Raw genomic sequence first — 16,844 nt, 5'->3', positions numbered from 1 at the left:
AAGGAAGGAAGGAAGGAAGGAAGGAAGGAAGGAAGGAAGGAAGGAAGGAAGGAAGGAAGGAAGGAAGGAAGGAAGGAAGGAAGGAAGGAAGGAAGATATTATACCAATGGACAGCATCCAGCTTTGAACTTTTGAACCCCTGGCTCTAATTACTATTCACAGCAGTCATTGATTAGCTTGATGGTCTCAGTCATGTTGCTCTTGGCCATATTGTCAAGGGTTCCAGCACCTTATGGAAGTAGCAGACAATCACTGCTTCTGAAAATAAGGGCATTCATGTTTTTAGGCCTTTGGAAAATGAGAAAAATATATGTGAGTCAAACAAAGGCGTAACAAGACCTCTTCAGCACTTGTAACAGTGCCTAGAAGAACCCTAGATGACAGGAGCAATAGAAACCATATGCTTATCCAAGAACAAGGAAGAAGGGAAGGCAACTCAGAAATTTCCTTTGCTAATATAATGGCAAAACAAAAAATAATCTCTGTGAATGAACTGCACCAGGGGCTTCTATCTGACAAGCCAAATGAAATATGAGAAGCTTCTGAAGCAGGATGGCAAGCTTATCAGGGAGGAAATGAGCAGAGTTTATATCTGGCTGTCACCAGGAGGGGAAGAAGGTGCCAAGCCCATATCTGTTCCCAGCACAAGGAGCGGATAAGCTGTCCTGAATGACAATAGCTCTCATCAGAGAAGGACACAAAGTGGCTAAGAAGTGATAAAAAGGCAGCCAAGCTTTTCATTTTCCTAAGTGCTTCCCCTCATTATATTTTCTTTTAAAAACATCTTTGACCAATTTTAATGCAGATGAGAAGTTGCTGGATTGACAGCCCTGGAGACTAAATGCCTACCTCATTATCTGTAGCTTAGACAAGGGCAATACAGCATCCCTCAAGCTTTGCTTTGGCAATGTGCCTTCTGGGCAGTAAGATATGGAGCAGAGGGAAGGGAACTCAYTCTGAACTTGAACTTAGTTCTCACCTGTGCATGGAGCTGTATGCTAGGGTTGAGCCACCTCAAGATCTGTGTGCTCAGGGTGAGCTACCACATAGTAAAATGTGCATAGTAAGAGTGGACAGAGGATAATATTTCAATTTTMTATTACAATAATGTAAGTCTTCAAGCTACCTTCAGTACTGACTAAATGGACATCATTTCACAAAATTAGTGCCAAGTGAACTCAGTGCCTGTATGAACTCAAACCTTATGCAGTGAGCTGCGTTGGTCACTCCAGACTAGGCTGTCATTCCCAAACCAAGGGCAGAAACCACTCAGAGGCAACGTGCAGTCAGGCAGTTAGCTGAGGGCACCTCGACTATGCTTGGCTGTGACTTCTGGTCTCTGGGCAGACTGCAAGGTGAGCAGAGCCTGGATAACTTGGGCACTCTCCAGAGTTGGAGCTGACCATACGCAAGGCAAACACTCTCCCTCTGCAGACACAGAGCGATACCTTTCTTCTGAGGCACTGACTCCCCTGGCTGAGTTTTCAGCCTTATTGGAAGTGAGACACCCATTTGTCCCCTTTCATGACACAGCCGCCTCTCTCCATTCGGGAGGGAAATTCAGCAGGAGCCAGGAAACTGCGTTTTGTAGCCACCAGACACTTGCATTGAGTTAGGAACCATCCTCTCAATGCCAACATATTTGTAGCTCACATTACGTACTAAAAGAGTCTTTTTTTTATTAGTACAATAATGAAGTTTAATGTTCRAAGACCTGCTCCAATCAAATTGGAGTAATCAGGGAAGAGGACCTCATTTGGCCCTTCTCTGCTAAACAGGTCCTCTGTTTTTAAGGGACTTTCTTTCCTGGGGAAAGGAAGGGAAGGGAAAACTGCCTGTAGTAGAATCACAGATCCACCACTTCTTGAAGCAACAATAGGTATTATTATTCTATTGTTACAGACACAAGTACARTATAGTATTGTACAAGTATTGTACAGTATTAATAATGCTATTATTATAGGAGCTATTATAGTTACTATAATAGTATTACAGTAACACAATTATATAGTATAGCGATAATGTATTAATAATTAGTATTATTATCACATTAGAAATCACTGAAAGGTCTCAGTCTTCTTTGTTCATCATAGTTGGTCATACCAGAAATGGTATATTCATGGACAGTACTCAGAGAGTAAACTGTTTTATTTAAAAAAAAAATGTTGAAGTAGGCTTAAAGTACTATCTACTTTTTATGCAAATACTAAGTGGTGACTGAAAAAAAAAAGAAAAACTTCAAATGAATCAAATGAAGTGTGATATAGAGTCTATAACATAAATCAGATCATAAGATACTGTTCAGGTCCTCTCCTGTCCCTGATGTACAGTACAGATATATCTGATCATGTTGTATATATAGCTTCAAAATGACTTGGGGATGTTGCTCTTTAGAGAAGGATTTCTTTCTCACAATCCCTCTTCTCCTGTAGGAKTTTTTTCTTGCCTGCTCTTAGCCTTGCTTATCACATTCCCAGAATATCTGATGCATTTTTAGTGCCCACCTCCCTAAGTCTGAGAAAAGATCTAGCCAGGAATTTTCCACGGGAATAACTTTTCAATAAGCAATACAGTTTCTGTAGAATTCAGTCTTTTAAAGAATGTTCAGTTTTGCTGAAATTTTAGTCATCTACTACAAACAAAATATACTTATCCATGTTGGGAGATATTTCAGGATTACTTCAGTTTGGCATGCTTATACAAAATGCTTTGTTTGCTTCAATCTGGTGTTAAAGTACATTCTGTCTGTTGGCCCAGCTGCCTATTCRCTGGTTCACCTTTCCTCCCTCAGCCAAGAGGTAACTGTAATATATTTAATGCTAAAGACTTAGAAGTAGTTGTTGGGGACAGCTGAGCTGTTGCTTTATGATTGCATGCACAGAGCAGTCTCCTCTGCAGTAAAGCAATGTTAAGAGGCTGGCACTTCTGCAGAGGGAAGCTGTGCTTGCTCTTTCAGAATGGCTATGTTTGTACTTGAACTCTCGTCCTACACCCTAAACGTATGAACAATTGCTCTGGAGCAGTGTAGATTATTTTAAACCTTATATTCTGGAATATACTCATTTGAGTTGTTACTCAACTAAGAAGCCAAAAAGGGCTTCTTAGACCTTCTCTTCAAGGTGCTGAATGTTTCTAGGAAAGGATAATCTGGAATAAAATAGATTCTAAAGATTTTTTTTCAGGTTTATAACTGCTTTTTTTTCCTATTTTGATAGCCACAAATGAGTCACAAGTTTCCAAACTTTTGCATAACTTGTTTTATCCCCTAGGAATTTTTTTCAAGCATGATGGTATGTGCTTTTGTGGAGGTGTGTGTTCTTTTCTTTTTTTTAATACACTACAGTTTTATATTACTCTGACCTCCTAACTACTGTTTTTACACATAAACCTCTCCTCACTCTTTTTATTTTAGTCATGGTACACTTTGTATGCTACACTATGTAGTCACATTTGATAAAATTGCCAGAAAGATGCTATTTTCTAAGGCAGAGTAGCTTATCTCCTTTGACAGATTTTGCGACTTTTTAGAAGTCCYAATAAGATATCTGGCTTCCCCTTTACAACTCATTTGGCAGGGGAAAATAAAGCATGTTAATTTTTACTATCCTAAAAAAGTATTACTGAATTCAATGCATGTAAACACAGGTACGCTATCAGATATTATTCCTTCACACAAGGCAAAGATTAAGTATAATGTCTTCAGAGCACCATATATATTAGCCAAGGATGACTARATAATTTTTGGTCATTTTCCTTGTGCTTTTTCCCAAAATGAGAAGGCTGCCTTTTCTCAGAAAGATTAGAAATGTCTGTCTCAGCAGGAGCCTTTTGGCCCAAAGGCCATGTCCTGACAGCCAGAATAATCACCAACTTGTACATTGGATAACATTAAGATAGAAGACAGGTTATTTAACTGTCATTCCAGGGTGCTCCAGGGTGACTGTAAACACTCTAGTCCTTGTGGGCATCTCATTTTCCAGCATAATGCCGCTATCTCTTTTCCTTTGCTATGGCTTTAATACCAACCATAACAGGAAGCACTTTGGGAAGGCTACCAGAGGACTTCTGGGGGTATGTGCCCAGGAACAYGAACAGAGCTGGGTTTGCAACCAGTATCCTGCAGTGAACCTTCATCATCCTTCACACTGACCAAAGACACCCATCTCTGAAAAGCGATAACAACTCCAGGCATGATTTCTGCCTTCCCTTTGAAACTGTGCAGCTTTGACGTCTCTTTTTTTTTTTTCTTGTCTCTTCCAGCACCTCTTTGCTCCCTTCTGAGTCATCTCCTTCATCAGTCTTCCTCTCTCCCCTTTATTGTCTCCATTTGCTTGTACTCATGATTTTCCTTTTTAAACCTGTTCTCAGAGCAGCCTGTGCTCAGAACACTGTCCAACTGCTGTCTTTTCTATCTGTCCAATTACGTGTGCTCAGTCTTTTGGGATTTGTGACATTCTCTGTTTTTTAATGGCAGGAGCCAACTGAGTCCTTTCATTTATTACAATGAAAACATCTTTGTTTTGAGTTTCTCCTCTGCACTGGCTGCACATTTTTAACTCATTGCTGGTTTCAGGACATCCTGTGCTTGACAGCTGTGCTCACAACCTTACTCTAAGACCTCATAACCTTGCAAGCTGCTTTTTTTGTAGATTGGCACAGGAATAGGACCCAGACACAAATCTGTCCTATTGAAGTACCTCTACAATTGTTGCATTGGTAAAACACTCATATCCCTGATGTCAGCTAAAGAAGGAATCCATGGRAATCCCTGTGACTCCTCAATCTCAATTAAATGGAAACATTTCTAGTCTGTTTATCGGCTGTTGTAAATCAACACTACAAAAGTTAGCAGAGCTGTACCTACTTGTGTTCGCACAAGCTGGCACCTAAGCCAAGACCAGTAAGCTCTGCATCAAATGCGCTTTCATTGTAATTTTCTCTGAGTGTACTTTTTTGATGACAGAAAATTTGGACCTACTGTTGTTCTTACGAAGGGAAAGTGGTATGTTTTCTCCATGCTTTGTGTCTATTAGCAGCATTTAGCTCAGAATAAGATAGTACTGTCAAAGAATCTGACATTTGAGTGTATAACCTTCAAGTCCTCCTACAAATTTCCTCCTTTCATTACCCCTCTGGTGCAAGCACTTAGTGATTTTGTCTGCTAAAGGAGAAGGGTCCATGCCCACATATATAAATGTTACACTGGGCTAAAATTAGTCTGAGCTCTGTACTGTGTGTACATTTGAGGGAACACTAATTTACACTGTCCTCAAAACCTGAAAAGCCTTTCTAGCTCCCGCTTCCCTACCCTGACTGAATCCTATCTCCATACTAGGAAACTTGTACAGTGATATGATAAACTGACCCTTTTGAGTTCAAGGCTGTGACAAAAGAGKTCTGGAAGAAAGCAAGTAGAGAAGGCAATTTTGTGTGGCCTTAACTAGCRCCTGCAGATCCTCTCCCAGATAAAGAGCTGCCCTGGCTTTGCCCCTACACACAGGCAAAATCCTGCACAAAATCTGATTCATGTCTGTGTTACAAAAGTTTTATACCAGTGTAATTTAGGTCTGTTTCATTTTTTTACTTGCTTCTCTGTCAGCAGTTGTAGAAAATGAACCAGTTCTTCCTTTCATACTAATCTCTCTATTAATTTTTTCCACATATGCAGTCTTTCTTTTTCTTGCAAAAAAAACCAACTAAAATACTTTTCTATATTATTGTTGTCTTCTTCTTCTTCTTCTTCTTCTTCTTCTTCTTCTTCTTCTTCTTGGCTGCTTAGTAGACAGATACTCAGCTCAGGCTTTATCCTTTGGGTATTTGTTTCTCAGGAAATAGAAAGCAGTCATTTATTGACTCACTCATCCAGGCTGTTTGAAGTTGCTTGTTCTTTTCATTTTTTTCCTCCTCTCCAGTCAGCTAGCTGAATATTTAGCTTAGAGAGCAATGTCCATAGCAAGGCAATATCTCTGGCTCTCCAAAGATTTCTGGGCTCAGTTAGTCATAACAATCTCACCTTCCACCTCTGCCTTTCTGGCTTGTTTCGTTCTCCTCTGACCAGATGAAAAAGCACTAAAAGACCTCTCCTGTCCTCAAATTCCTTAGGGCTGACTAATGTAAATTTATAGGTTCAAGGRTTTTTCCAGCTATGCACATCTTCCCAGACCAAATTCTGGCACTCAAAAGGCAATGGTCCTCCATACATTTAAACACTGCATGTCCACTTGTGTTTCTAATGTTGTTGTCTTCACAGATGTTAGTGAAGCACCTACAATTACTGTCATCTATGATTCTTCTACTTTGATATTCCAGAGCTCAGGATCACCAGTCCTGGGCCATGATATTTTTATGTTTATGGCAGCCCTCTCCAGTTCGAGTATGAGGGTCCCACAGGTGACTGTCTCCTCTGGTCCCTTCCCTGTCAAGCCTCAGACTTCTTCCTATGCACTGTCAAGTTCTGTGTCCTCTCCCCAGCACCATGGTACCAGAAGTAGGCACTGCTTCCATCTCTATCAACTTCTGAGAACATACAGAGCTGCCATGAAGTGCTGAAGATGTATAAGTGCTGTGCACTCAGGCAAAAAATACAGTTTCTAGGCTAAAGATATTCCAAGCTCACTGCAAGACACAAATTCACAGACAAGTAAAAGAAATGAGAGAAGAGACAGAAGTGGACCAGAGCAAAAATGGTATCAGCAATATCAGGCAACCGTCCTGGATTTTATTTATTTATTTATTTATTTAGGTTTCAGAGCCAAGGCAAGATTGCAAGAGTAGTTTTCTGGAGAGACATAAGATAGACATATATGTAGGGTTAATCCTCTCACACAAGGGGAGCACTGGACAAAACACATATGTGCTTGGCAAAATTATTAAGAGGCAAGAAGGCACCATGAGCTAACACTCTGRGCCAGTTGGACATTTGGCGTTTTTAGACTATATCATTTCTGCAGATGAAAACTTCTTCTAGGAGTAGAAGGCTGTCAGTCACTTTTTTCTATCACATCMGTTCATTGCATACATTTTTCTTTGATCTTGAAAGCTAGTAAAAATATTACTACAGATTTAAGCTCTGGAATGTCATCCTGCTACCTGCTGTTCTCAGCACCTCTGCTGACTTTGTATGGGCCAGTGGCATTGTGCAATGGGAAAACACAAAAAGCCAGTGCTATTGCTGCTGAGCAAGCTGTGGTACTCTAGCAGACAGTATTTGCTGCCAGGGCAGGCTAGTTAGGACTGCTCAGAGATTTGTTTGGGCATCTGCTGCTAATTTTGTAGGGCCACAGTGATCCTTCATTCCTGGCCCATGTGCAAACTAATGATCTGTGCTACAGTTTGTCTTTTAATTAACTTCCAGATGAGCTGCTCACTGAGCTGCAGATTATGAACTGTGGTACTTACAAAATCAGAGAACTAACAAAGTGAGTGCTAGTCTCCAGGGGCAGGATGTGGTGCACACTGTGCCACAATGACTGAGAACTGGGAAAGATCATGCTCAGATGATATTGCAAAGTGTGTGAAGTTCAACACTATTACTCACACCACAGCTGTCAGAAGTGCTGGAAGMTGAACAGACCTCAGAGGGAAGGGCTACTTTGTCTTTTCTCTCTTCTTGTCTCTTCTTTCTGTCTGTCATATAGCTTCTTACTTGGTCACTACTTCTTACCAGGGGGACTGACTTCTTCCTCTTTCAGTCTTCTCAAAACGACCCTCTTTTCCTAGACATTCAAGCTTTAGGCAATTGGAGAGAATTAATGCAAACTAATTTAGTGGTGCAAAATTATATACGGTCATCTTAGCAAGGAAGTGGAAGATACTGTTCTTGTATATAAAGGTATGCTGGGTCAGACAGCCTTGCAAAGGCCAGTGGGCAGTTCATGGCCAGGCAAACTGTTCACTGCCAAGTCACAGACAGATCTATCCTATCATCTTCTCAGTGAAGCAAAACTTGGCCCCTTAAACTGACAATCTGAATTAGATCATTTTTCAATGTATTTCTTTCTGGTCATTGGATGGATACTCTCTGGCAGTTCTTGTTCATAACCCACCAGTCCACCTCCTTGTGCTACAAGTTTAGCAGTCTCTTTCCTTGTGACATAAGGAAAACCGCAGAAGAGAAGAGAACAGGGCAGGTAGAACTATCAGGACTGTCAAACCACAGGATAAATGTTATTCAGCACACACAAAGTAGACTGCTTTTTTACTGACCTTTCATAGGAAGGATCCAAGAGCCACATTGGCTAAGCTGACCCAGTACTTTGCTACCAGCATCAGAAATATGAAGAGAAATTGGTTCTTTCAGAAATTGGTTCTGTTTCTCACRCTCCCATCACTCAAGGACTTTACTGTTCCACCTTTGCTGCCTCTTCTTGAATCTCRGTAGGCTCTGGGAGTGGGCTTCAGCTCACTTTAACCACCTACACATGAGATATCCAGGCTAACAGAGGTGCATGGTGTCCTTGTGCAACCARAATAGTGAGGAAATTGAAACATTTCCAAAAATGAGCTTCGATCAGAGCAGGTAGGAGTGCCCATCTCTCTCTCGTGATTCTGATGGGAACTTAGATCAACATCACAGACTGAACATCTCACTGAAGTCAGTGGAGATGAAGTCCTAGCTCAATCCAACAGTTTCCACAAAGAAAGTGAAAAATATTTGTTCCTAAGTGTATTTTTGATCTAAAATTCTACACTCATTTCACCAGAGGTGCCAATCTGAGAGATGGTGATGCTTACTAAGGCTTGAACCCATCATAACTGTATAGCCTGCCATCAGCTCCACACTGGAAAGCACACTAGCTCTTCCCATTTCATGCCATCTCTTACTCTTAAACTTTAATGAAGATAAGTCTAAGCAGACAACAGACCTGAGTCAAAGGGGAGAGATAGATGAATAAATGGAAAAAGGAAAGAGTATCCAAGAAGTGACAAAAAGGAAAAGGAGGAACAACAGTATCTGGAGGATGTTCCAGATATTGGAAATTCATAGGCCTATGTGTTTTGAAGGAAATATTTCTCACTGCCAAAACACAGAGCCTAGGAGATAAAAGGGGCTTCACAGAAAGGAGATGATGATTTTCAAATGTAGCCTGGAACATGTGTAGCCCCAGACATTTCTTTTAACTACTGCAAATCCTCTTCATTAGCAAGGCACTACATATATAGGTAACTCCAGACAAGCAGGAGGACCACAGATTGGCTAGTAAGTAACAATGAAATAAGACACGAGTAAAGTTGCTTTTATCTTAAAGGATAATTTCAGTCCAGCTTTAGGGAGAACTCGGGATTTTTTTTTTTTTTAAATTTATATGCAGTCCTAAGAAGAAGATATTGTGCTAGTTGAATCCACAGTTTAAAATACGCATACAAAAGAGCTTGAGAGCATGAGTATCCATTCCTTCRATTATTAACCAACCTCCTTTAGTAGTAGGTCTTACAAAATAACTTTAAAGTGTCAGGGACAGAGCAGGACCTTTAACATATACAATCCAGTAGCAGTCAGTAATTCTTGTTCTTTTCTCCTTAGAAAAGGAAATGCTAAGGTAGAGAAAGCAAAAGTTTCCTAGACATGCACAGAACTAGGATTTTTCCATGCATCTTTGAACTTCCATTTCTAACACAGAAGGTTTAGTCCACTGTGAACCAAATACAACTGAGATACTTAGGAGGAAAAATCCTTCCTTTCCTTTTAATTGTCTCTCAGATTACTGCTACAAGTTTGGTTTTTAATTTATGAGGTAAGACTGAATTCAGACAGTAGAAATTGGAAAAGTTTTGAGCTACACARTACATTTGGAAGGTACAACTGTATTGTCCGATACCATGGAAAAATACAGCTTACCAATATAATGATGCCCTGCCTTAGACCCTGCCTTTAAACCCTTAGAATGGGTTTAAAACAAACTAGAGGCTGTTTTTTTTTTTCCCCCAAAGTGCTTAGTGTAACTGTGGAACTCATTGCCACAAAATGCTTGTGAAGGTCAAAAGGATAAAAGGGATGGAAAAGGATTAAATTCACAGAAGGTTGGCACCCCAAATCACTTCTACACCTAATGTTCCAGATGCCATCTGCAGAACAGTAGATGAAGAACCGTCCTAAGGACAAGTCTCTTTATGCTTGCTCTGTGTCTTTGATTTTTCACTGAGTTTCCATGTTATTGATTTCCATGAGAGATAGGATGTGGGGTTTGTAGTTCTTTTGATCAGTGCCTGGACAGTTATTCTTGTGCTTTTGTACTTTTGCCTGTGCTGACAGAGGAATACTTCTGCCCAGCCAGCTAATGGTGTCTGAGGAAACTGTAGGGTTACACAGAAGAGTTATAGAAGTAGGTGTAGCATAGGCTGACTGTCAGAAAGGGATTACTTTGTATTCAGGGGAAAGAGACTTCTTCCTTGATGCTACATTTTAAAAAATAATGAGTTAGTTCTTTTTGCAGTTTAGGTAATAAGCATCATTGTGAGAATTATGAGAAGGTACGGTACTTGCAAATTCAATACTTTATAAATGTAAACCAATCAAATCCCAAGTGAAAGGCATTGAATTTTTTTTTAAGCTCCTAGGAGTGAAGAAAAAAGTATTTATGAAAGAGAGGTACATACAGTTCTTCACACTTAGGAAATATGCATTGGATTTGCACAGAACTGAAATACAAGCCGAACACCTTGATTAATCCTATCATGCATTGCTTGAATGCAAACTTCATTATAAAATGGAAATGAAACTAGAAGGTATATTGCTTTGTTTTCTGACCCATGCTGAATACATATAGGGGTTGCTATTTAAAAATGGTATGCCTCCTACAGGATAGTTGAGAAGTGTTCTCTCCCAGACTTTGGAGTAAAGCATTCGGGATGAACTGAACTTTATTTGTAGATATAAAAGAGACTCAGACCCACAAATATACATACCTATTACCAGAATATTACTAGTTTGACTTTTTGGYCAATATGCACCCCAGTTAAATTCACTCAAGGTTACAATCACTGAGGATCCTCAGGAAATCSCCTCTAGCCAGTGAAGCCCAGTCCCTGAGGTAAATACTTAGAGGAGCTCTGGATTTAGTGCTTGAAACAGAGTAACCCACAACGACCTTCATTTTACAGACTAATGAGGCAGGAACAACATAGATATTTGCTTTTCAGGCTCTGCAGTTTGCCTGAAAAAAAGGGGCATTCCTAAGCAAATATTACCAGATGGGAGAATTCACAATATCATTAAAAATAATGCTTCTGAATATGTCATGAAAAGCTGAAGAAAATATTACATTTACAGAACGAAGATCGCATGRGCTTAAATGAAGTAAGCAGTAGGTCATAGGCTTTATGCTAGGTCCCTGCCTAAGGGTGAGTTTCACCCAGTGCTGCACAGATATTGTTAGTATATTGAATATTTGCCAGAAACGTTTTCCAGTAGTTGCTAAATTTTGATCACGAGGGTAAAGGAGAAGATATCCTAATCGACCTATTCCATTTCTTGTTTCTATCATTCTGCAAACAAAATTGTTTATTTTGCTCCAGTAACTTAAGTAAAAGCTACCTCTTTGAACTTTTTAAAATGTCCTTAGTAATTAGCAGAGTTTCTTTTCTTTGCTCTTATAACTAGAATTAAATCAGATTGATAACAATACTGCGGCTCAGTGGTACCAAACTCATAGGTTTTAATAGAAGATTCCACGGGGAAAATATTCTGGGTTTATTGAATTTAGAAACAAGTACCTCTAAAATAAAAGAATGCTTTAAAACCTTACCAGTTCAAAAGACAAAGGCAAACAGATCAATAAGGAGACATAGTTTGTATGCTGTTTTTGGAATATATTTTCTTGCAGTAGAAGATATAAAGCAAATATTGATTTCCCTTGGTTGGAATTTGATGGCTAAAAGGCACCATCAAGGAACTATCAAAAGTCTGAAAGTCACATACAACCCAARCAGTAATTAACTACTTGGTTAAAGGACATGCTCTTTCTAAAAAGAAAAACATAGTCACACACATACACACCAAAAAATCACAGATAGTGCAGAAGACAGTCTGCTGTCCTCAACTTGGACTGAAGCATACTTAAGTATCTCATCAGATCTCACATGACCAATGCATCGATGCGCCTCCTGACACACATCCCAGTAAGGACCATGCTTTACTTGGTCACAGAGCAGAAACTAACCTGGCGGTAGGACTTGAGCTCCTGACTTGCTAGAGATGGCATCGTCTGCAACAATGCAGGACAGCAGTCCTGACTACTCATTTTATTCCYATTGTGTCTTAAACAAGCTAGCTGTTATTTTTGAGAACATGTGGAAATACATGTTGTTTAACTAATGAATCCAGAACAAAGTAGCATACATTTCTGAGCATAACTACCTTCCTTGCAAAAATACATCAGAAATCTCTGTTTATAATAATAAACTCGGACTCATCCTAGATATCAGGATCTGCTCTATCTTCAGGGTATTTCTGTGACATCTACACTTTGCTCTACCAAATGACCGAAAATTGTGCCTTCTTCTCCTCCCAAGTGAGGCCTCACACAAGTTTGTCTCAATTGGAGATGTGCACTGTGCATATATGACTGAAAGTAAAACAGATAAATATAACTCTTGTTTTTAAATTTTCATTTCATAAGTACTAAATGAGAGGATCACATTTTCCTTTTGCTGCAATAGAAGAAGAGATGAACAGAAGTGTAAGCACATGTGAATACCAAGCTGAAAGGGACTTACATACCAAGTGCCATTCTGCTGTAGCGTGATCGACAAGGGACCACTCAAGGAACATCTMATGTACATGAGATCTGTATGACCTCTGGCATGACCTATCTTATCTCACACTCTATTATTTCACCTCCTGCAGCACTTCCACATTGCACTCCTTCCCAGTTTCCCAAGATGATCCTAGTGTGAATCTGCCTGCACACATCCAAATATACCTCTGAAGGATGAGTTGTTGCTACTGAAAATTAACTCAATTTGCCTCACTGTTATATGTCCTATCATTTAAGGTAAAGAAAACATAACTATCCCACATGGAACAAAGGTGAGAAAAAAAAAGAAGAAATGATAGCAGCTATAGGAATGTTTCTACATTAAGTCAAGATACAAGCCATAATCCAACTCCTTCAGGCAATACGGTGTGAAGAAAACAGTCCATCTCTCAAGCCTGCTGGTTCTACAAGATCCTGTGTGCGGTGACAGATTCCTGTTAGCTCATACACTTGAGTCAATATGACATGATAATTGGGAAGGGAGCAGACATACGCCACAGTGAATTAACCAAATGACTGTCTTTTTTTCCAATAGAATAGAACACTTTGAAATAAAAAAATCCTGATCCTCAGCAGGGATGGCTCAAGGACATTGAGGAAAAATGGTTATTGATGATTATTTTTTCAACATTTTTAGCGAGTCATTCTGAAAGTATCAAATGATGATGAAAAGACCCATATTTACAGTTCAATATGCTGAGGACCCTCTTCAGAAAATGATGGTGCCCTTTGGCTGCTGGAAAAGCTCTTTTTTGGCTGAGGGTCAAATTGAACCTTCCATTACTGAAGGTCTTAAAATTTGTCACTGCAAAAGGGTCCCCCTAGCCACGATTTTGGTCTTAGACAGAAATCTGGCTTAAACATTTGAAAAAATGTGATATTGAGTAACTGTCTACCCCGATCCCCAACCTAGGTAAAGTATTGCCTTTCAATTCCTGCCATGAAATTTAGTTTAGTCTTACAGCAATCTGTGGTGCTACTGCAGCACTCACTGCCTGTGACGGCTGCTGGCTGCAGGAGTGGGTCCCTTGGAACACGGTGCTCCTGGTACAGAAAGGCCAGAATGGTTTTGTGCCAGGAGGGCATCCCAGAGAGGATTCTTGTAACATAGACTTGGTTCTCATGTATGTCTTCTCCACATACTCAGTACTGGCCGGCATCAATCAGGACACTGGTCTAGAGAATCTTCACTGTGTTTCTGTACAATCATTTTAAGTCTACAGCTGTCATTTTTATAAAGAAAACATTTCATTTCCCTTGCTGAACAGACTATTTTCCTCTGTTCTCCCCAAAACTACCACTCTAAATCACAGGAAGATTCAATAATGCAGGATTGTTCACAGTGGATACATTTTCCTTAAAAGTTTATTTGGAGATGAGCCAAGCAAATATGTGGTAAAAATAATCTGCTCAAGTTCTTGTTGTGCCTGGACACCAGCTTCCATTTCTCAACACCAACAGATGTGGAAGTCTGGGGCTTCAGCCAGGGCAGGCAGACAGAGGAACAGGGAAGCCACCTTGCTCTACCACAGGATAAATTTGTGGCAAAGAAGTAAATATTCTCTCCAAAAGTTTTCAAAATACTTTAAAAAAAATACATATATGTATATATGACTGAATCTTCCTCCTGCATTCCCAGAGTAACACAAGCTCTTTGGTGTACTGTTCACAAAGACTRGTCTACTGAACTTTCAGCTGCCCTTTCTACAATTTGACAATTATTTCTGGAGGGCTTGTGACCCTGGGGTATTCATAGCAACTTCTGAGTCCAGAAGTGATTTCACGTGACTCCAGAATTACAGGAGGCCTACCATGGGGGTGAGCTAATTAGGAAGTGGGTTAGGCTTAGTGCTTAGCGGCTTAGGGGTGCATGTGGCTCTACACAGTACTATTGATTGCCACCTATGTGCCGTGACAGTGGGCAGAGGGCTCAGCTCTGCGTAGGAGCCTGGCCATCCCTTTCTACTGGCTGCATAAATCTGCTGCCTCATCTGCTGTCTCCATAGAAACTACCTTGCCATCTGCGAGACCTGTAAAGAGCTTTACTTATTGCAGCACTCCCTTAGCATAATGTATATGGAAAATAAATAAATAAAATAAAATAAAATAAAATAAAATAAAATAAAATAAAATAAAATAAAATAAAATAAAATAAAATAAAATATGAGGAGATCAGCAGGACTTTGCCTGTGGGAGAGAGGCAGAAGAGCTGTTTACAGCCTTAGCATCGTTATGTGTCCTCACATCTCCAACCAAACCCGGCGCAACTCCATTTAGCTTGGCCCATCCAGTGGAGTTAAAGCGGCACCAGTAGGATTCTGCCTAATATCCAAATGGGGATGCGCCGCTAAGTCTCTTATCTGCAAGTTTCACATCCACTTAAGGGACTTAAAGACTCGCTTGCCATTAATTTTAAATGGGAAGGGACTAMCTAAATTCTCCAGGCTACTGTGGAGTTATATCCCTTGAAAACCTAAGACATGGGCTACAGGTCTTCTGAGGATAAAATTCTTCTTGAGGTTCACGGCATCTTGGGTGAGGCCAGAAATCTTAGGATAAGAGCCAATGTCCTAGTGGGTGGAAAGGCAAAGGCTAAAAAAGGACAAGAAATGATGGGGAAAAAAAGAAAAAGTACAACTCTAAAACCCTTCTTTAAACATAAGTAAGCTCTCTCAAGCTCGAGGTCAGTCTGTTTTTTAATCCAAACCTGGTCGCTAAAGTATAGCAGAATTATATTTCATCAGAGACAAAATTTGTGTTGATAGACTTCTTTTTTTTAAAAAAAGAAATAATTCTTTAAATGACATTCTTAAGCGCACCTTCAGAATCATTATTGAAGTTGTCACCAGGAGTTTTTCTTTGTTGTTCTTCTAAAATTCTTGATGGATTTTTTTAAACTTTTTGGTAATGCATCACACACAATTCCTAGAACACTTTCTAAAAAAAAAAAAAGCCAATGCACACTAAAAGTAAAAAAAAAGAACAAATAAAACATGTCTATTTTGAACTCTGTAAAATGGAAACAGCTTTGAAAGTCTTTACACAATATATTTTTCAAATACTATTTTTTTCAATAGCCTCTTCAWGAAAATTTTTCTGCATGTTGAGGAATATTTTTTTCGTATTATAACGCAAYAAATAATAGTGCCACTATGGCAACAGCGGAAAGCAGTTTGTTCAGTACACACATTCCTATATTTCTAAAGCACCCATTACCCAGACATCCAGGCTGATACTCTGTGAGACACTGTGTGAGATGCTGTGTGAGAAAGGTCTGGACTCCGCTTTTCTCCAGACTCTTTTCTCTGTGTCATCTGCCGAAAGTCTGTGCTGAGAAAGAGAGAACTGTGAAAGGTGAGGTAATAAAGGAAGCAGAAATATCCATATCCAAATGTGATGGGAGACAGAGGGTGGAGAAAAATTTATAGAGTTATTAATATTTCTACTTACACTGTTCTCTGTGTGGCATACAGATATCAAGGGGGAAAAATACTTACAATAGATGGAAAGGTAAAACAGATTGGCCAGAAAGGATATGTGGAAATAGATCTAAAAATTTACTGCTCCAGGGTTTCAGTGAGTAACTAGAATTTACCATCTCTGCCAGCCTTATCTTCCTTCAGAGACCTGGAACATACAACATAGCTCATTACTAGGCAAACTGCTGCAGATAAAGAGGTAGGGCCTTTATAAAGTTATTGTTCTCAGAGGTAATTAAAACTTATATCAGATCTCATTGAGGACTGAAGAGGTATTGAAAGCAAATGGAGGAAAAATAATAATATTAAAAGAACCACTTGCCTCATCTTCAATTAGTCATGCTGTCTCTGGAAAGTTAACTGCATGGTTCATTACTGATGAATAACTACTGTTAAAGTAATGGACTAAAACCTGCGGGACTGGGATCATTCATCTGGGGAATGTTTAGTACCAGACCACTTGGCAAAAGCTTTCTTAACAGGCAACAAGGAGATGAAGGGGACCCACATTCAGACCCAGTTTCAACCAACACACCCCAATCTATCCTAAAGCCCAAAGTAGTTTTGCCTCTAGAAAAAGCACTGTTAAAAAAAAAAAAAAAAAAAAAAA

This window comes from Nothoprocta perdicaria, unplaced genomic scaffold (assembly GCF_003342845.1).
Source record: "Nothoprocta perdicaria isolate Ctin4 unplaced genomic scaffold, notPer1 scaffold_139, whole genome shotgun sequence".
NCBI lineage: Eukaryota > Metazoa > Chordata > Aves > Tinamiformes > Tinamidae > Nothoprocta > Nothoprocta perdicaria.
This window is presented reverse-complemented; position numbering follows the sequence as displayed.